Genomic DNA, 20,164 nt, shown 5'->3' with positions numbered 1-20,164 from the left:
CCTGCCGCGCGTCTGCTGGGTGACCTTGGGCGAGTCACTAAGCTGGGCCTCAGTTGCCTCCTTCGGAAAATGGGGATTCATTCATTCACTCAATCGTATTTATTGAGCGCTGACTGTGTGCAGAGCACTGGACTGAGCGCTTGGGAAGTCCCAAGTTGGCAGCACATAGAGACGGTCCCTACCCGACTAGGGCCCACAGTCTAGAGTGGGGGGAGACAGACAACAAAACAAAGCATATTAACAAAATAAAATAAATGGAATAGATATGTACAAGTAAAATAAATAAATAGAGTAATAAATGCGTACAAACATATATACATATATACAGGTGCTGAGCCCCCTCCTTCCTCTTCCCCTCTTCCCCCTTCCCATCCCTCCCGCCTTACCTCCTTCCCCTCCCCACAGCACTGGTATATATGTATATATGTTTGTACGTATTTATTACTCTATTTATTTTATCAGTATCTGGTCTCTTTCCTCCTTAGGCTGTGGGCCTCATTATCTTTTAACTACCCCAGCGCTTAGTACAGTGCTTGACACATGGTAAGGGCTGAACAGATTCCAGAGCCACTATTCATTCATTCGGTCAGTCAGTCGTATTTATCGAGCACTTACTGGGCGCAGAGCACTGTACTAAGCGCTTGGAAAGTACAATTCAGCAAAAAAGAGAGACAATCCCTGCCCGTAATGGGTTTTCTGTCTAGAAGGGGGGAGACAGACAATAGCCATGGCATTTGTTAAGCATATACTACGTGCTGAGCACAGGTTTGGGTGCAAGATAAGCAGATCAGACGGTCCCGGTCCCACAAGGGGCTCTCAGTGCAAGAGCATTAAATTCCCATTTTGCAGGTGAGGAAACTGAGGAGGAACAGAGACTAATAATAATAATAATAATGGCATTTATTAAGCACTATGTGCAAAGCACTGTTCTAAGCGCTAGGGAGGTTACAAGGTGATCAGGTTGTCCCACGTGGGGCTCACAGTCTTAATCCCCATTTTACAGATGAGGTAACTGAGGCCCAGAGAAGTGAAGTGACTTGCCCAAAGTCACACAGCTGACAATTGGCAGAGCCGGGATTCGAACCCCTGACCTCTGACTCCAAAGCCCGGGCTCTTTCCACTGGGCCACGCTGAGAAGTCAAGTGACCTGCCCAAGCTCACACAGCAGGCACGTGGCAGAGCTGGGATTAGAACCCAGGCCTCCTGACCCCCAGTTCCAGTGCTCGTAGGCCACCCTGCTGTATGTGAGATACAGTAGTAGAGTACCCCAGATAAGTAGAAATTCCGTTAATATAGCGGCTTTTGTTTCTGTTCAGATTTGACAGACACTTTTCCTCAGAAGCAGCGTTCAATAACTTGTTTATTCTGAGAGCCAGGATTTTGTTTTGACGAAAGGAAGGGTAGTAGATTTGGACTGTGAGCCCGTTATTAGGTAGGGATTGTCTCTGTTGCCGAATTGGGCTTTCCAAGCGCTTAGTACAGTGCTCTGCACACAGTAAGCACTCAATAAATACGATTGTATGAATGAATTTTAGGCCAGGGCCAGTAATACAGCCACCTGTGGGGTGATCTGAGGGGCTTAGCAACTCAACTATCCACTCAGTAAAATGAAGCAAGCAATAAAAACAGCTTCATCCTCATCTGTGAAGCTCATAACACCGACCAGCATCATCAGTACTTAACACTTTTTTTTTTTATTTCCCAGAAATTCAACTGGGCCATTTGACAGATGTATCTGTAAATGACTGTCATGTCCTTGAAATAATAATTTGAAAATCTCAAGGTTAGTATTTTCCCACAATTTATCCTATTTATGAGGCAATCATAGAAGAAGAGACTTGGATCGTACTTGGATTTGTACCCTTTATTCATCCCACTCTGCCCCGCAGTTCTTATGTACATACCTATTATTTATTTTAATGTCTGGTTTTTTCAGTGGTATTTATTAAGCACTTATGTGCCAGGCCCTATACTAAGTGGTGGGGTAAATACAGGTTAATCAGGTTGGACACAATCCGTGTTCCACATGGGGCTCAGTCTTAATCCCCATTTTACAGATGAGGTAACTTGAGACCCAGAGAAATGAAGGGGCTTACCCAAGGTCACGCAGCAGACGAGTGGTGGAGTCGGGATTAGAACCTCAGTCGCGCTCCTTTTCCCACTAGACAGTAAGCTCCTTGTAGACAGGGAACGTGTCTACCAACTCTGTTGTACTCGCCCAAGTGCTTAGTATGGTGCTGTGCCACAGGAAGCGCTCAGTAAATACAATTTAACAAGAGACTGTGTCTTTTAGACTGTGAGTCTTAAAAGAGTCTTTTAGACTATGAGCCCACTATTGGGTAGGGACTGTCTCTATATGTTGCCAACTTGTACTTCCCAAGCACTTAGTACAGTGCTCTGCACACAGTAAGCGCTCAATAAATACGATTGATGATGATGAGACCATTTGGTTGCAAAGACAGAGCCGAAGTGATGGAAAGCTTGGAAAGAGAATTCAAGAGGATAATTTCCTGCATATTTGTTGATAACCTAAATTCCCACTGAGAAAAGGTTCGGACAAATGAAATCCTATTTAAAAAAAACTAAGCAGGATCCTTTTTAATGATCTGAGTAAGCTGTCAGCAGACATTCATTCAGTCATATTTATTGAGTCCTTACTGTGTGCGGAGCACTGTACTAAGCGCTTGGGAAAGTACAATACAACAATAAACAGGGACATTCCCTGCCCACAACGAGCTCACAGTCCAGAGTGGGGGAGACAGACATCAATACAAGTAAATAAAATTACAGATATGTACATAAGTGCTTTGGGGCTGGGAGCGGGGAGGTACAAAGGGAGCAAATCAGGGCGGTGCAGAAGGGAGTGGGAAAAGATGAGGAAAAGTGGGGCTTAGTCTGGGAAGGCCTCTTGGAGGAGATGTTCCTTCAATAAGGCTTTGAAGTGGGGGAGAGTGGTTGTCTGTGTCCGTCAGATTAGAGGAGGAAGGACGTTTCGGGCCAGAGGCAGGAGGTGGGCGAGGGGCTGACGGTGAGATAGGTGAGGTCGAGGAACAGTGAGAAAGGTAGCACTAGAGGAGCGAAGCGTGCGGGCTGGGTTGTAGAAGGAGAGGAGCGAGGAGAGGTAGGAGAGAGCAAGGCGATGGAGTGCTTTAAAGCCAATGGAGAGGAGTTTTTGTTTGGTATGGAGGTGGATGGGCAACTATTGGAGTTTTTTGAGGAGCGAGGTGATGTGTCCAGAATGTTTCTGTAGAAAAATGAGCAGAGTGAAGTATGGCCTGGAGTGGGGAGAGACAGGAGGCTGAGAGGTCAGCAAGGAGGCTGATGCAATAATCCAGGCGGGAGAGGATGAGTGATTGTATTAACGTGGTAGCAGTATGGATGGAGAGGAAAGGGCGGATTTTAGGCAGGAAAGCACTTGAATAATCGCATGAACCTTCACCAGTTGCTGACCTGTGAGGATTGTTCAGATGAGACCTCTATGTTGCCTTGGACGTCATCTACCTCCAATTCTCCAGAGCATTCGCGATGCGATTCTGAAAAACATTTTTCATCGCGTGGAGACGATACTGAGGGTTCTGTCATGATACTGGTCAAAGTAGGAAGTGGTGAGGGAAAGTTTTCATAGCTCAGGCTTAAAATATGTCCGGAAGTTGATTCAGGCCAGGAAAATCCAGCCCACACAGGGCTCTTTCATGAGCTACTCTGTTGAATACTGGGCTATCCAATTTTTGTGTACAGTTCAATTTCCGACTCTTAAAATAAAAAGTTGGTCTAAGCCTAGAAGAGACCATTTTTTAAAAGTTTGTTTAATTAAAGCCTTAGCAGAAATATCTGGTCTTCCCTTCCCTCCATTCCCTTCCCTTTCACTTCCCTTCCTTTGGACTGTTTCCCACCACCCATCATCAACCGCATTCACTGAGAGCCTCACTGTGTGCAGAGAGCAGTGTACTAAGTACCTGGACGCCTGCCCTCAATTAACATCCCTCACACTAACCCACCTATTTCACTCTAGATTCCTCCCCACCCTCCAGACACACACACATGCCTCTCCTTCTGTCCCTCCTCCACTACCATCCTTCTGGTTGGATTCTTCCACTCCCCTCTTCCTGATTCCCTTTACCCACTCCCTTTCAGTCAAACACATCCACATTCATCCACTCAGCTCCTCAGCCAGAAAAACACACCCATATTGACCAGAACTAAAATACCCACCCCCGCGTCCCAAGAGATATCAGGTGTGTCTGGCTGCTAGCTTCCTGCTGGCTAAAATTAAACAGAAGCTGGGACCCATATTCAGATTCCTCTCACGCTGGGGGGCTACAGAGCCCGCAGGGCAGCAGCTCCTTGTCGAGGGCAGCCAATGCCCCCTCCCTCTGATACAGTGGGAGACAACCTTCCCAACTTTGCAACCATTGGGAAGGTTAGGACTGTTCATAACTAAGAACCTTTTGCCTGGAGTAGTAGTAATAAGAACAATAATTGTGTTATTTGGCTTACTATGTGCTGTAGTGAGCTCTAGGGTAGATACAGGATAATCAGGGTGAACACAGTCCCTATCCCACATGGGGCTCACAGTCATAGTAGTAGCAGTAGTAGTAACAATAATTGTGGTATTTGTTAAGCGCTTACTGTGTGCCACGCACTGTACTAAGCGCTGGGGTGGATACAAGCGAATCAGGTTGGACACTGTCCACGTGGGACTCACAGATTCGATCTCTGTTTTAGAGTCGAGGTAACTGAGGCGTAGAGGAGTGAAGTGACTTGCCCAAGGTCACCCAGCAGACAAGTGGTGGAGCCGGGATTTGAACCCATGACCTGCAGCGTGGCTCAGTGGAAAGAGCCCGGGCTTTGGAGTCGGAGGTCATGGGTTCAAATCCTGACTCCACCACTTATCAGCTGTGGGACTTTGGGCAAGTCACTTAGCTTCTCTGTGCCTCAGTTCCCTCATCTGTAAAATGGGGATTACAACTGTGAGCCCCCCGTGGGACAACCTGATCACCTTGTAATCTCCCCAGTGCTTAGAACAGTGCTTTGCACATAGTAAGCGCTTAATAAATGCTATCATCATTATTATTATTATGACCTTCTGACTCGCAGGCCTGTGCTCTATCCACTATGCCATGATGCTTCTAGAAGGAGGAGGAGGAGTAGCATTTATTGAGAGGCCACGGGGTGCAGTACACTATATTAAATGCTTGGGGAGGAAAGAATAAAGAAGTGACACATTCCCTGCCCACAAGAAGCTTACATGCCAATGGGAAAGACAAACATTAAAAATATGAACTAGAGCAGTGAGGTACCCGTAGACCTCTCCCTCCAAGTACTGTTGCTACTTTGGTAAGTGCTTAATGAATGTTAGTGATAATATTCATTCATTTCATTCATTCAATCATATTTACTGAGCGCTTACTGTGTGCAGAGCACTGTACAGCGCTTGGGAAGTACAAGTTGGCAACACACAGAGACGGTCCCTACCCAACAGCGGGCTCACAGTCTAGAAGGGGGAGACAGACACCAAAACAAAACATATTAACAAAGTAAAATAAGTAGAATAAATATGTACAAGTTAAATAGAGTAATAAATCTGTACAAACACATATACAGGTGCTGTGGGGAGGGGAAGGAGGTAAGGCGAGAGGAAGGAGGGGGCTCAGTCTGGGAAGGCCTAATAATCTACTTTGGCTCAGGTCCTATGGGAGCCGGCGTGGTAACTTGAGTTACCAAGTGGTGAGAGCCAGGTCGCAGCTACAATTGCAAGTTTTCCTCCCTTCGTTGCTACCCTCTGCGATGGACTTCCTAACCCCACAACCTCTGTTCCGACGCCGTGTAAGTAGCCACTTACAATGTAAGAGTCATGCAGACTGCCCAGAAACCTAAAACGTCTACGCATCACTAAAGATATTTGGCTCTGTTCACGCCGCCGGGTGGAAGACGACGCTAGTCTCAGCAAGGATAAGGAGAGAATCCTAAAGCGATAGTAAGAACATTTCAATATTCCCAACACACCTTCTAATTCATTTAATTTAATGATGGTCCTTGTTAAGGGCTTACTATGTGCCAAGCACTGTTCTAAGCACTAGGATAGATACGATATAATCAGGCCAGACTCTACCCGCCTTCCCCTAACTGTGGGGGTCCCTCAAGGTTCAGTTTTGGGTCCCCTTCTAATTCTCCATCTACACCCACTCCCTTGGAGAACTCATTCACTCCCGTGGCTTCAAACTACCTCCTCTATGCAGATGGTTCCCAAATCTCCATCTCCAGCCCCGATCTCTCTCCCTCTCTGCAGTTTCGCATTTCCTCCTGCCTTCAAGACAACTGTACTTGACTTGTCGAAAACAGAACTCCTTATCTTCCCACCCAAACCCTGTCTTCCCCCGACTTTCCCGTCACTGTAGACGGCACCGCCACCCTTCCTGTCTCACAAGCCCGGAACCTTGGCATTATCCTTGACTCCTCTCTCTCATTCAACCTACATATTCAATCCATCACTAAATCCTGTTGGTTCGACATTCACAACGTCTCTAAAATCTGCTCCATCCAAACTGCTGCCACATTTATCCAATCACTTATCCTATGACCTGCCTTGATTACTGTATCGGCCTCCTTGCTGACCACCCAGCCTCCTGTCTCTCCCCACTCCAGCCCATACTTCACTCCGCTGACTGGATCATTTTTCTACAAAAACGTTCAGACCATGTTTCCCCACTCCTCAAGGAACTCCAGTGGTTACCCATCCACTTCCGCATCAAACAGAAACTCCTCACCATTGGCTTTAAAGCACTCAATCACCTTGCCCCCTCCTACCTCACTTCGCTACTCTCCTACTACAATCCAGCCCGCACACTTTGCTCCTCTAATTGCTGACCTTCTCACGGTTCCTCGATCTCATCTACCTCACCGCCGACCTCTTGCCCACGTCCCGCCTCTGGCCTGGAATGCTCTTCCTCCTCATATCCGACAGACAATGACTCTACCCCCCTTCAAAGCCTTATTTATTGGAAGCACATCTCCTCCAAGAGGCCTTCCCTGACTGAGCCCTCCTTTCCTCTTCTCCCATTCCCTTCTGTGTTGCCCTGACTTGCTCCCTTTATTTATCCCCCCCTCCCAGCCCCAAGGCACTTATGTACATATCTGTAAATTATCGATTTAATTTAATGTCTGTCTCCCCCTTTATTCGTTCATTCATTCGATCGTATTTATTGAGCGCTTACCGTGTGCAGAGCACTGTACTAAGCGCTTGGAAAGTACAATTCGGCAACAGATAGAGACAATCCCTACCCAACAGCGGGCTCACAGTCTAGAAGAGGGAGACAGACGACAAAATAAAACAAGTAGACAGGCATCAATAGCGTCAATATAAATAAATAAAATTATAGATATATATACACATTAATAGAATAATAAAATAATTATGTACAAATATACACAAGTGCTGTGGGGCGGGGAGAGGGGTAGGGCAGAGGGAGAGAGTAGGAGCGATGGGGAGGGGAGGAGGAGCAGAGAGGGCAGAAAGCCTTTAGCTTGTTGTGGGCAGGGAATGTGTCTGTTATATTGTTATATTATATTCTCCCAAGTGCTTAATACAGTGCTCTGTACACACTTAAGCACTCAAATACGATTGACTGACTGACTGACTCAAGGGGTTCACAGTGTGAGTAAGAGGGAGTAGGATTGAATCCCCATTTTACAGGCAAGGTGCCTGAGGCCCAGAGCGGTTAAGTGACTTGCCCAAGGTCACACAACAGACACAAGGCAGAGCCAGGATTAGAACCCAGGTCCTCTGACTCCCAAGCCCGTGCTGTCTTCATTAGGCCCCGCTGCTTCTACGAATGAAGATGAGGATCTGCAAAACATACACAACCTTCCGATATCAGTCAATTAATAGCATTTATTGAGCGCTTGCTATGTGCAGAGCGCTTGGGAAAGGACAAGTAGACACGATCCCTGCCCTCTAGGAATTTATAGTCTAGAGGGGGAGTCTTGTCTTGTGTTACGCTGCCATAGGCGCGTCTCCCCCAGAACATCCCACCTCCATCTGCAGTCGTTTCGGTAGTGGATCCAGAGAGTTTTCTTGGTAAAAATCCGCAAGTGGCCTCCTTCCGCGCGGTAAACTTGAGTCTCGACCCTCTCCCGAGCCGCTGCTGCCCAGCACAGGTGGGTTTTGACTTGTAGCAGATTGCCTGCCCCTCGCTAGCCACCGCCCAAGCTAGGAATGGAATGGGTTGACCTCTGCTTGACTCTCCCTCCCATAGTCGAGACTGGTAGAGGACTGGAAACTCTCCAGGTGCGACCCTGAGGGGGGCTAGAGGGGGAGACAGACATTAAAATAAATTACAGATTGGGGAAAAGGCAGAGTGTAAGGATGTGGACATAAGTGGTGTGGGCCTGAGGATGGGGTGAATAGCTAGTGGCTCATTCATTCATTCATGCAGTTGTATTTATTGAGCTCTTACTGTGTGCAGAACACTGTACTAAGCGCGTCAGCAACATATAGAGACGGTCCCTACCCAACAACGGGCTCACAGTCTAGAAGGGGGAGACGGACAACAAAACAAAGCATGTGGACAGGTGTCAAGTCGTCAGAACAAATAGAATTAAAGCTAGATGCACAGCATTAACAAAATAAATAGAACAGTAAATATGTACAAGTAAAATAGAGTAATAAATCTGTACAAACATATATACAGGGGCTGTGGGGAGGGGAAGGAGGTAGGGCAGGGGGGACTGTGAGCCCACTGTTGGGTAGGGACCGTCTCTATATGTTGCCAATTTGTACTTCCCAAGCTCTGCACACAGTAAGCGCTCAATAAATCCGATTGAATGAATGAATGAATGAGAGGAAAAAGGGGGCTCGGTCTGGGAAGGCCTCTTGGAGGAGGTGAGCTCTCAGTCGGGCTTTGAAGGGAGGGAGAGAGCTAGCTTGGCGGATGTGCCAAGTGGGCTCTTTTAGACTGTGAGCCCACTGTTGGGTAGGGATTGTCTCTATATGTTGCCAACTTGTACTTCCCAAGCGCTTAGTACAGTGCTCTGCACACAGTAAGTGCTCAATAAATACGATTGATGATGATGTGTGGAGGGAGGGCGTTCTGGGCCAGGGGGAGGACATGGGCCGGGGGTCAACGGCGGGACAGGCGAGAACAAGATACAGTGAGGAGGCTCAGTATGTGAAGATGTGCCACTAGTCCCAACTACTGGGGAAGTCAACCTTGTGCCAACTGTTGTACCAACAAGAAGCAGCGTGGCCTAGCAGATAGAGCACAGGCCTGGGATTCAGAAGGACCTGGGTTCTAATCCCGGCTCTGCCATTGGTCTGCCGGGTGACTTTGGACAAGTCACTTAGCTTCTCTCTGCCTCAGTTCCCTCACCTGCAAAATGGGGATTAAGAATGTGAACCCCAGTGCTTAGTATAGTGCCTGGCACATAGTAAGCACTTAACAAATACCATAAAAAAACAAACAAAAAAAAACTATTAGGGAAGTCAGCCCGACAGTCCTGCCAGAACCTCAAGATCAACATGCCTAAAGCCACACATCTCATCTTCACCGAACGGTGTTTTAAAAATAAATGATTAGGGCCGCAGAGTGAAGTGGGGACTAGAGAGGGGAGAGACTGGAGGCAGAGAGGTCAGCGAGGAGGCCGTTGCAGTAGGAGCTACTTCGGGACTTCAGTGATCATGTGTCTCGATTCTGTTGTACCTCCTAACTTCTCAGTCCTCAGTAGGCACTCAATCAATATCACTGAGGAGGAGGAGGATTTCAGACAAACTTTCAAATAGAGAAATTAAAAAGCATCAAAGATCAGGTGTAAGTCAGCCGCAGCGGGAGATTTCCCAGATGGGGAAAGAGCCCCGGGAACGGCTCAATCTCTCCACGCGGGCAGAACCTCTCCCGTCCCCCCCAAGCTCACCTGTATTGCCCCGCGCCCACCTTTTTGTTGCTTAGGCTGCTTTGGGCCACCCCAGCTACTTCCCCGTCCGCTGTTGTACAGGCACTGGTTCTCCCACAGCAGGGCCTGGCCAGGTGCAGGCTCACCGCTCACTGTCAGATAATAATAATAATAATGATAGCATTTATTAAGCACTTACTATATGCAAAGCACTGTTCTAAGCGCTGGGGAGGTTACAAAGTGATCAGGTTGTCCCCCGGGGGGCTCACAGTCTTAATCCCCATTTTACAGATGAGGTAACTGAGGCCCAGAGAAGTGAAGTGACTTGCCCAAAGTCACACAGCTGACAATTGGCCAGAGAAGCAGCGTGGCTCAGTAGAAAGAGCCCGGGCTTTGGAGTCAGAGGTCATGGGTTCAAATCCCGGCTCCGCCAATTGTCAGCTGTGTGACCTTGGGCTAGTCACTTCATTTCTCTGTGCCTCAGTTACCTCATCTGTAAAATGAGGATTAAGACTGTGAGCCCCACGTGGGACAACCTGATCACCTTGTAACCTCCCCAGCGTTTAGAACAGTGCTTTGCACATAGTAAACGCTTAATAAATGCCATCATCATCATCAATTGGCGGAGCCGGGATTTGAACCCATGGCCTCTGACTACAAAGCCCGCGCTCTTTCCATTGAGCCACACTGCTTCTCCTCCTGGTGGCCCTCTTGGTCACCTCCGCCATCTGACTGGTGGAGATCTTACCCAACTCGGCCACCACGGTGTTCACCCGCTGGTTGATCTCCCTTTTTTTAAAAAAATAGTTTTTGTTAAACACTTACTATGTGCCAGGCATGGCACTAAGCTCTGGGGAAGACACAGGCTAATAGGGTTGGACACAGTCCATGTCCCACATGGGGCTCACAGTGTGAATCCCCATTGTTACAGATGAGGGAACTGAGGCCTGGAGAAGTGAAGGGAATTGCCCAAGGTCACACAGCAGACAAATGGCAGAGCTGCGATTAGAACCCAGATCCTTCTGACTCCCAAGCCTATGCTCTATCCACTAGGCCACTCTCCTTCTTCATCCTGGGAAGCGGGATGTGGGGAGAGAGAAGCACAGAATGGAGTTCCCTGGGACCCCCAGAGGCCTGACCCCACTTATCCATAATCCATCATTAATTAATTAATTATTTGTTAAGCGCTTACTATGTGCAAAGCACTGTTCTAAGCGCTGGGGAGGTTACAAGGTGATCAGGTTGTCCCACGGGGGGCTCACAGTTTTAATCCCCATTTTACAGATGAGGTAGGTGAGGCACAGAGAATAATAATAATAATAATAATGGTGGTATTTATTAAGTGCTTACTATGTGCAAAGCACTGTTCTAAGCGCTGGGGAGGTTACAAGGTGATCAGGTTGTCCCACGGGGGGGCTCACAGTTTTAATCCCCATTTTACAGATGAGGTAAGTGAGGCACAGAGAAGTTAAGTGACTTGCCCAAAGTCACACAGCTGACAGTTGGCAGAGCTGGGATTTGAACCCATGACCTCCGACTCCAAAGCCCGGGCTCTTTCCACTGAGCCCCGCTGCTTCTGAAGCAGCGTACCTGTCTGCTCCTCTAGACTGAAAAGCTCATTATGGTCAGGGAACCTGTCTACTGACTCTGTTGTACTCTCCCAGGCGTTCAGTACAGCGCTCTGCACACCATAAGCACTCAGTAAATACCACCCCGCTGGAAATAACACTATTTTTTTGGCTAGTGGTAGATGTTCAGTTCACCTGTTGAAACTTATTTGCAACTCATGGCTCCTACGTTTTTGTATCCCTTGTCCTCATAATATATAATTCCTTGCTCCACCTCCTTATCGACCTTGCCCGAGAATGTTCTTCTCCACAGTATTTTCCCATTATGATATTTATCTTTTCACATGTCGTTGGTTCCAAAAATTCCTTTCTTAGATATCCGTTCCGGGTTATTGCTTTCCTATATGTGTCTCCCCATTCTGGCCTCAAAAAATCAATTCCATAACAGTGTTGTTGACAGATTCAATCCAAGGACATAAAGTTTATCTGCATCAGGCATGGTCTGGTATTACTAATATCTTGGCGCACGTTTTATCTTTTTCAATGGCACTCATAATCCTTTATGGATTTTATCTAATCCTCGTAACTATCCGTGCAGTAGGTAAGATCCACAAATGGCTGACCACAGGAGACTGTGGAATTTTCCTTCCTGAAATGTCCCGGAAAGAGGACAACTTGAAGGCAGTGGGATGGAAAAGACGATCGACGGAAGGACTTTTAGTTCCAGGGATTCCCTGATTATTATCGCCATTTGAGAGGTCAAGCAATCAGTTGTATTTACTGAACAATGTTCAGAGCACTCTACTAAGCACTCTACTAAGCGGTTAGGAGGGTACGATATAACGGAGTTGGTAGGCAGGGTCCCAGCCTACCGGTCCCTGCTTACGGTCTAGAGTGGGAGAAAATAAAACCACAGTAGATGTAGCTTTCTCATAATCAAAAAGTTATTCAGTAGAAGAGCCAATAGTAGAACCCCGAATTATTCCTTGAATTCTATTTCCTCTTACCTAGACTGGGAGCCCCCATGTGGGACAGCCACTGTGTCTGACCTGATTAAGTTGTATCTACCCCGGCACTTAGAACAGTGCCTGACCCGTAGTAAACACCTAAATACAATAATTATTAATGTGCACTGCGTTAGACCCCGTTACCCTCCACTGAAAAGGACAATTACAGATGATTCTGTGAGTATCATATTGACCCTGCTAAGCTATCCTGAGAGTGAACAAGGGATTTTTGCACCCCTAGATTTTTATTATCACTATAATAATAATAATAATAACAGCAATAGTATTTGTTGAGCACTTACTACGTGCCAAGCCTTGTACTAAGTGCTGGGGTAGTTGCAAAATAATCTGGAAAGAGCAGAGGCCCACGAGTCAGACAACCTGGGTAGAAGCAACGTGGCTTAGTAGAAAGAGCACGGGCTTGGGAGATAGAGGACATGGGTTCTAATCCCGGCTCCTCCACTTGTCAGCTGTGTGACTTTGGGCAAGTCACTTAACTTCTCCGTGCCTCAGTGACCTCATCTGTAAAATGAGGATCAAGCCCTGTGAGCCCCAAGTGGGACAACCTGATAACCTTGTATCTATCCCAGCGCTTCGAACAGTGCTTGGCACATAGTAAGCGCTTAACAAATACCATCATTATTATTCTTATTATTAATCCTGTCCCTGCCACTTGTCTGTTGTGTGACCTTGGGTAAGTCACTTCACTTCTCTGCGCCACAGTTTCGTCATCTGCACAGTGGGGATTTAATATCTGTTGTCCTTCCGACTTAGACTGTGAGCCCCATTTGGGTGGGGACTGTAACCAACCAGATTATCTTGTATCTACTCCAGCGCCTAGCACGGCGCCTGGCACATAGTAAGCGCTTAACAAATACCACTATTATTAATAAAACGGTAAGATCCATGGAGGGCAGCGTTGTTGGATGAGCGGTTATGGGGAAAGTGGCCAAGGTCACTTTGCCCGTCCTTGACACCAATAGGGAGGTACTTTTCGCTATTTCCTGCCCCAGCCTGGTCGAGATCTTACCGTCTTGAGTCCCTCACCTCTCTGTCTGCCAGGGTTAAGATAAAACCACCCACGGGAGCTGAATCCAATCGGGATAATGATGAGATAGCCTATTACCCCGATCAAAGGACAAAGCTCAAGATCACCAGAAGAGCAATGACTGTTGATACGCGGGTAATGAAAAATAACCCAAACCCACCAAGATCTGATAGATACGTGATGTTACTTGCCCAAGGATTTTATGAGCATTCTTAGCTCTGGCCCTGTTTGTTTGTTTGTTTAATTTTAGATTTATATACAGTTCTTCTAAAGAGCTCAAAGGGCTCTACCGAGAACTTTACAACGGAGTACTTTAGAGTCTTTCACTGAGCATAAAAAGCGATCACTGCTAATTATCAAGGGCCTACTGCCCGCCGAGCCCTGTAATAATAATAACAATAATGGCATTTATTAAGTGCTTACTATGCGCAAAGCACCGTTCTAAGCGTTGGAATCAGTAGGCATGATTGCTGCCCTTAAGACTCTTTCAATCTGAGGAGGGAAACAGACACTAAAATAAATTACAGATAGGAGAGAGTAATAGAGTAGAAAGATAGGGGCATAAATGCTTCCGGGGTGGGGGTAGGGAGTACCTAAGTGCTAAGGTGATGCCAAAGTGCTGAGATAGCAGTTGAGGGTTACATAAGAGGTGGCACTAGAAATCAATCAGGGAAGGCCTCCTGGAGGAGATATCACAATAATAATGATAACTGTGGTATTTGTTAAGCCCTTACTGAGTGCCGAGCACTCTACTAAGTGCCGGGGAGATCTCCTGCCTTCCCTCAAATTCTGCCCCATCCACCTGTGTTTCTAACCTCACCCCTTCCCAGACCATCATTAGGAGAGTAATGAGGTAAGGTAGGAGGGGGCAAGGTGATTGAGTGCTTTAAAGCTAACGGTGAGGAGTTTTTGGTTGATGTGGAGGTGGATGGGCAACCACTGGAGTTTTTTAAGGAGCAGGGAGACGTGTCCTGAATGTTTTTGTAGAAAAATGACCCAGGCAGCACAGTGAAGTATGGCCTGGAGTTGGGAGAGACAGAAGGCTGGGAGGTCAGCAAGGAGGCTGATGCAGTAATTCAGGCGGGATAGGATAAGCCATTGAATAAACGTGGTAGCAGTTTGGATGGAGAGGAAAGGGTGAAGGTGGGACCGACAGGATTTCGTGATGGATTGAACGCGTGGGTTGAATGAGAGAGAGGAGTCAAGGCTAACGCCAAGGTTATGGGCTTGTGAGACAGGAAGGGTGGTGGTGCCATCTACAGAGATATGATTTTAGTAGGCCTTTGAAGATGGGGAGAGTCACGGTCTGTCAGATATGAAATCAAAAGAAAAAAAATCAACCCCCCTAAAAAGATGTCTTAACGTGTCACTTTGATGCTAGGATGACCTTAGAAGCGCCAATTCTCTCTGCTCCTCTAATAATATTATGTTGCCAACTTGTACTTTCCCAAGTGCTTAGTACAGTGCCCTGCACACAGTAAGCGCTCAATAAATACGATTGAACGAATGAATGAATGAATAATAATGCTATTTCTTAAGGGCTTACTTTGCCAGGAACTGGGCACCGTATTAGGCACTGTACTAAGCGCTGTGCTGAGTCCTGAAGGTAATTTCCCCAGCCAGAGAAAGGTAGAGTCCGTGCCAGCTGATCGGTCAATCAGTCGTATTTATCGGGGACTTACCGTGCGCAGAGCGCTGCACCAAGCACTTGGGAGAGGAAAATGCAACAGAGCTGGTGGACACGATCCTTGTCCTCGAGGAGCTTCTTCCCCCAGGAATCCTGGCTCCGGATCTACTGGTCTGACTCAGTAAGGTTCCCAAGAATCCAGTGTAGGATCCGTTGGATTCGCGGACCAAGACTGGGGAAGAACATCAATCGCTGCCGTTCTCGAGTCAGATCGGAAAGCAGCGTGGCCTAGTGAAAACAGCATGGGCCTGGGAGCAGAGGGCCTGGGTTCTAATCCTGGCTCTGCCATTTGTCTGCTGTGTGACCTCGGGCTGGCTACTTAACTTCTCTGCGCCTCAGTTCCCTCAACTGCAAAATGGGGATGGAATACCTCCTACTTAGAAGAAGGAGAAGCAGCGTGGCTCAGTGGAAAGAGCCAGGGCTTTGGAGTCAGAGGTCATGGGTTCAAATCCCGGCTCCGCCAGTTGTCAGCTGTGTGACTTTGGGCAAGTCACTTCACTTCTCTGGGCCTCGGTTCCCTCATCTGTAAAATGGGTATGAATACTGTGAGCCCCCCGTGGGACAACCTGATCACCTTTTGGAAGCAGCGTGGCCCAGTGGAAAGGAGCCCAGGCTTTGGAGTCAGAGGTCATGGGTTCAAAACCCGGCTCCGCCACTTGTCAGCTGTGTGACTTTGGGCAAGTCACTTCACTTCCCTGTGCCTCATTCCCTCATCTGTAAAATGGGGATGAAGACTGTGAGCCCCTCGTGGGACAACCTGATCACCTTGTATCCCCCCCCAGTGCTTAGAACAGTGCTTTGCACATAGTAAGCGCTTAATAAATGCCATCATTATTATTATTATTACTTAGACTGTGAGCCCCGTATGGGACAGGGAATGTGTCGGATCTGACTAACCTGTATCTACCCCCGCGCTTAGAACAGTGGTTGGCACATAGTAAGCGCTAAACAATTATTATTATTTTAGGCCCATCCACCCCAGGATTCTGTCTCCAGCCTCGATAACGGGATTTCTGGACGCCTAGGCTCCGTTCTCAGCTCTCCTACCGGAAGCCCTGTTGTCGTCCGCATTTTCACTGACTTTTGGATGAGCCTTTTCACCCCAGTTCCTGAAATTCGGAGCCGCTCACCACTCTCCACAGTATTTTTTTTATCAGAAGTATTTGATATTTACGCGCTTTTAAACCCTTTAAGCATTTGATATTCACCCCACCCTCAGCCCCACAACACTTATGTACTTATCAGTCATTTATTTATTTATATTAATGTCTGAAGCCCCCAAAAAAGCCCGTCTCCCCCTGTAGACTGTAAACCTGTTTGTTTATTTATGGTATTTGTTACACATTTAAGACGGGGCTCGCAGTTTTATTCCCCCATTTTACAGTTGAGGTCACTGGGGTGCAGACTCGCCCGAGATCACACAGCAGATTAATGACAGGGGCGGGATTAGAACCCAGATCCTCTGGCTCCCAGGCCCATGGTCTTTCCACTAGGCCACCCTGTGTCTCGCGCTATGCTGCCGTGGGCAAGGAACAGGTCTACCGACTCTGTCGTAGTGTCCTCTCTGGAGCGCTTAGTACAGTGCTCTGCCCACATTAAGTGTTCAATAAATACCACTGGTTGATTGATTGATTGAAGGGTCACGTTAAGGGATGGCAAAGAATGGGAAAGGGAATGGGAACGGTCTCTGCCGAGCAACAGCCCGCCCGACCTCCAGCACCTCTTAGGCGGGGAGAGGTCAAAGGTCAAAACACAAGCTCTGCTTCTATTTATTTTATTTTGTTAGTATGTTTGGTTTTGTTCTCTGTCTCCCCCTTTTAGACTGTGAGCCCACTGTTGGGAAGGGACTGTCTCTATATGTTGCCAATTTGTACTTCCCAAGCGCTTCGTACAGTGCTCTGCACATAGTAAGCGCTCAATAAATGCGATTGATGATGATGATGCCTCCCATCCTCGGCCCCGATTTAGAAACCGCCAAGTCAGAAAAGGGTTCTGGGTTCTTTTGTGCAGGAACTTTGAGAGGTGTGGGGGCTACTGTTAACTGGCGTTTGCCCCCTCCGGCGTCTACCCAGCCCCACCCCATCTCTGTTCCTCCAGAATGGAAGCAGAGTGGCCTAGTGGTTAGAGCGCGGCCCCGGGAGTCAGAAGGACCCGGGTCCTCGTCCGGCGGGTGACCTCGGGCAAGCCACCTCACTTCTCCGTGCCTCGGTGACCTCATCGGTAAAATGTGAGCCCCCTGGGGGACAGGGATTGGGTCCAACCTGCCCACCTTGCACCTACCCCAGCGCTTAGTACAGAGCCTGCCACATAGAAAGCGCTGAACAAATACCATAAAAAGCAAAAAAAAAAAAAAAAAGGGCTAGGCCCCTGACCGGAGGCCAGACTCCTGATTCTATTCCCGACTTGGCCACTGACCCGGAGGGTGAGTGAGTCACCTGGCTTCTCACTGCCTCAGTTTTCCCCTTTGTCCGGTGAAGAGAAGTCCCGAGCCTGACCTCTCAGAGATAGCAGAGGAATATCTTCATCCAGTGAGCAAGCTCACCTCCCAGAGGCGGGTGTCCTTCCCCGACCCTTGGACCTGGGGCTCGGGGGGCCCCTCCCCAACGGCAGAACCATAAAATCATCACACAGGTGCGATGACGACTAGGCCGAGAGGAGTAAGAAGAAAGGAAGAGGGCAGAGAAGGCAAGGAGGGAAGGGCTGAGTGGGGCTGCCAGTTTTACGTCTGTGCACCTTGATATTGTCGGCTTTCAAATGTAAACCGTCAGGCGGGGATTGAATCTGTTTACGTGATTTTCTATATTACCAGGACAGTGCTTTTAACCTGAATAACCTTGATAAATGTTTCTGAGGGCGATGACGCCCGGGGAACCTATAGGTATTTAGATACATCAGTCGGGAACAGATAACGGGTAGCATTTCTGTTAAGGCAAAAAGGCTGGAAACCTACAGAGGATGAATGCTTTGGGCCTGGCAGTGACATCAGCTAGAAGTAAATGCAAGGCTCGCAAGCTTTCCCTGCACAAAACAGGCCCTCAGCAAACACTGATGACCTTGACGACGACAGAAGTCTAGATCCTAAGGAAATTCGAAGGGCACGCAATGATATAGTATGTGAGGGAGAGGACATATCAAAGCAACTGGGGCGAGGAATTAAAGAGAATTAAAATCAGAACAGGACGGGAACATAAATGACGGGGGACATGCCTACCAACTCTGTTGTTTTGTACTCTAGTAACAATAATAATTATGGTATAATAATAATGATTATGGTATAATAATAATGACAATGGTATTTGTTAAGCGCTTACTATGTGCCAAGCACTCTTTTAAGCACTGGGGTAGAGACAAGTCAATCAGGTTGTCCCACATAGGGCTCACAGTCTTAGTCCCTATTTTACGGATGAGATAACTGAGGCCCAGGGAAGTTAAGTGACTTGCCCAAAGTCACACAGCAGACAAGTGGTGGAGCCGGGATTAGAACCCACGACCTCTAACTCCCAAGCCCATGCTCTTTCCACTAAGCCACGCTGCTACTCTACCAATCAGTCGTTCACATTTATTGAGCACCTACTGAGCACTATACTAAGCGCTGGGGAGAGTACAGTAAAACAGAGTCGGTCGACACGTTCCCTGCCCATGAGGATCTTACAGTCTAGATGGGGGGGATAGACTTGAAAATGAATTACAGATACATACATAAATGCTGTGGGGCTGAGAATGGGGTGAATAAAGGGTATAAACCTAAGCACTCAATACAGTGCTCTGCACACACTAAGTGCTCAATAAATACCATTGATTGATTGACATGGGGAAACAGTTTTAGAAAGACTGTTGATAGAGTAGTAATTTTTTTAATGGTGTTTGTTAAGTGCACTATACTAAGCGCTGGGGCGGACACAAGGTAATTGGGTTGGACACAGTCCCTGTCCCCTATGGGGCTCACAGTCTTAATCCCCATTTTTCAGATGAGGAAACTGAGGCCCAGAGAAGTGAAGTGACTCGCCAAGGTCACCAACAGAGAAGTGGCAGAGCCGGGATTCGAACCCAAGTCCTTCCGACTCCCAGGCCCTGGGTTCTTCCACTAGGCCACGCTGCTTTTCTCCGCGGCTTAGTGGAACTCAGTAATATTGGCTAATTGAGATTTGGGGTACAGCGGGAGGGTCACACCGAACGTCTCTCTGTGCCACCCCGAGGGAACGTGGGGTCCGTGTCTATTCAAAAAGTTATAATCCTGTTTAGGGCGGCAGAGATTCCATGGTCAAGAAAAGCTAAGGTCATAATTTGAACGCAATAAAAGCTTAAATTTTACTTCTAGAAATAATAATAATGGCACTTGTTAAGCGCTTACTATGTGTCAGGCCCTGTACTAAGTGCTGGGTGGATACAGCAAATCGGGTTAGACGCAGCCCCTGTCCCATGTGGGGCTCGTAGTCTCAATCCCCGTTTTCCAGATGAGGCAGCTGAGGCTCAGAGAAGTGAAGTGACTTGCCCGAGGTCACACAGCAGACAAGTGGTGGACCCATGGCGTTATTACTCCCAGGCCCGTGCTCTATCCACTCTGCCGTGCTGCTTCCAGTGAAGCTCCCTTGAGTGTGAAGCTGTCATTGCCAACGAGGCCCATAGTTAGCACAAGAGTCAATCAAACAGTCAGTCAGGGCTATTTATTGAGCGCTCGCTACACGCCCAGCACCGAACTAAACACCTGGGAGAGTACAGTCAGCACAACTAGCAGACGCGTTCCCTGCCCACAACTAGTTTTATAGTCTAGCACAAGAGTCAATCAAACAGTCAGTCAGGGCTATTTATTGAGAGCTCCCTACGCGCCCAGCACCGAACTAAACACCTGGGAGAGTACAATCAGCACAACTAGCAGACGCGTTCCCTGCCCACAACTAGTTTTGTAGTCTAGCACAAGAGTCAATCAAACAGTCAGTCAGGGCTATTTATTGAGAGCTCCCTACGT

The 20,164-nt window shown here is 47.7% G+C and overlaps 1 protein-coding gene and 1 non-coding gene across 5 annotated transcripts in view; one reads left to right on the top strand and one right to left on the bottom strand.

Moving 5' to 3' along the window:
- Positions 1 to 1,705: 1,705 nt before the first annotated feature.
- The window catches only part of CREB3L3 (cAMP responsive element binding protein 3 like 3), a 39,382-nt gene continuing 20,923 nt past the window's right edge, over positions 1,706 to 20,164 (top strand). For all 4 annotated transcript variants that reach the window (XM_038771516.1, XM_038771515.1, XM_038771512.1 and 1 more), the window contains exons 1-2: positions 1,706 to 1,783; positions 5,688 to 5,977. The gene's annotated coding sequence lies outside the window, so the exon portion shown is untranslated. The remainder of the gene's footprint in view (positions 1,784 to 5,687; positions 5,978 to 20,164) is intronic.
- On the bottom strand, positions 8,168 to 8,305 carry LOC119949706. Its single transcript, XR_005457248.1, has one exon. It is a non-coding gene; the product is annotated as a small nucleolar RNA SNORA7 (small nucleolar RNA).

This window comes from Tachyglossus aculeatus, chromosome X2 (assembly GCF_015852505.1).
Source record: "Tachyglossus aculeatus isolate mTacAcu1 chromosome X2, mTacAcu1.pri, whole genome shotgun sequence".
NCBI classification, from domain to species: Eukaryota; Metazoa; Chordata; class Mammalia; order Monotremata; family Tachyglossidae; genus Tachyglossus; species Tachyglossus aculeatus.
The sequence above is the reverse complement of the archived record's forward strand: the minus strand, read 5'-3'. Positions and strand labels throughout refer to the sequence as shown.